Below are 1,762 nucleotides of genomic sequence, written 5' to 3' on the forward strand. Positions count from 1 at the left end.
CAGGCAAGATTTTCACTGTAGCTCAGTACGTGATAAGAATAAACAAATTCCCCCTTTTAATTTTGTGGAAATATTAGATAGACTGAGCTTCTGCTTTGGAACCACAGAGGGAAACTTAACACAACTGAGGAACACAAATAAATAGAAAAGGCTTCAATCTCGCATTACGATCTGCGGTAACCGGGATCAGGTGACCGGTGGTGGGTCTCCCAGACCAATTATCAGAATCAGGTTTAATAGCACCGGCAGATGTCATGGAATTCATTGTCTCTGCGGCAGCAATGGAACCTAATTCATAACAATAGATTTTAACCATTGTGATTTAAAATAAGAATATACATATTAAATAGTTAAATTATATAAGTAGTACAAAACAAAAAATTTAAAAATGTAATACTGTAAACTATTTTAATTGTGTGGAACTATTTGACTGAATGGGTTGTTGCTTTGGAAATTCTGGAGTGAAGCTGAACTAAACTGTACTAAAGTATAACTAAACTTATGAAAAGCTCAGATAAATACAAAAGGCTAAGTTCTCACATAAATGGGTCATATAGCCAGAAACATTGGCTGCTCTTCAGCAGGTAAAAACAGTGGAATGAGGCCTAGTCCCAGGCCTCAGCCCAGTAGTTATGGTCTGAGGTCTGGGACTTGGTGAGAGAAAGCATTTGGCACGGACTAGAAGGGCCGAGATGGCCTGTTTCCATGCTGTAATTGTTATGTGGTTATATGGAAACATGCTGAAAATATTCCAGAATAAATCATTGTCCACCCACAACGAGAGGACGTGATAGATCCGGATCTCACTGCCTTTTCTGAACGGGCGAAAGATGAAGTTACACGTACACTCCAGCAGTGACCGGCAGATGCTGCAGATCTGCGGGAAAACGTGAACAGGAAACGGGATCATGTGCTGGTGGAGGGTCTCCCATCTGATCCGGTGACTCTGCTCCTCGCCCCTCACACGCTGCCCGACCCATCTGCCGCATTTCCCACATTATTCCATATTTACACCAGATACATTTTTACTTCTTCCCTCCATATCTTCCCTGTCCCTTTCCCTCCACCCCAAGGTCACAGAGTCACGGGCTCGATTCCCATCCTGGTCCAACACACAATTCAGACCCAAAACGGAAATGTGCAGGTTTCATTTAAATCCGTCCATGTTTGTAAACACTCATTTCTATTCACATTCCTCCAGCCTCACTGGACAGGAACACTGAAACATCAAGTGAGAAACAGCAGGAGGTGGCCATTCAGCCCCTCCAACCATCAACAAGATGATGGCTGCTCTCCCATCTCAGCCACATGTTTCTGCACGATCATTATTTCTTCGATCCCTCTGGTCTCCACACATCTGTCGGCCTTTGTTTTATGTGAGGACGATCACTGAGTCTTCACTGGCCTCTGTGGTGGGGATTTACAGACATTCACCACCCTCGGAATGGAGACATTTCCCCTCATCTCAGTCCTGGACAGTCCACCCCCTTTTTCAGAGACTGGGATCCCTGGTTCAGACGGTAATGATGTTGTGCATTTCAATGTGTTCACCTCTCAGTCCTCGATTCTCTAAATGAAAGGGTTATTGCATTTGATCTTTCTTCATATGATGACCCCACCACCGGGGATCAGTCTGGTGAATCTTCATTGCACTCTCCATAACAAATACTCTCTAACCTCTTTGTTAATCCTCTATGGAATTAATTTCCATCTTCTGCAGCCCCGTGTTGCCCCAACCACTCAGCTCCCACCCCCGTCACTA

This window comes from Mobula birostris, chromosome 13, assembly GCF_030028105.1.
Source record: "Mobula birostris isolate sMobBir1 chromosome 13, sMobBir1.hap1, whole genome shotgun sequence".
NCBI lineage: Eukaryota > Metazoa > Chordata > Chondrichthyes > Myliobatiformes > Myliobatidae > Mobula > Mobula birostris.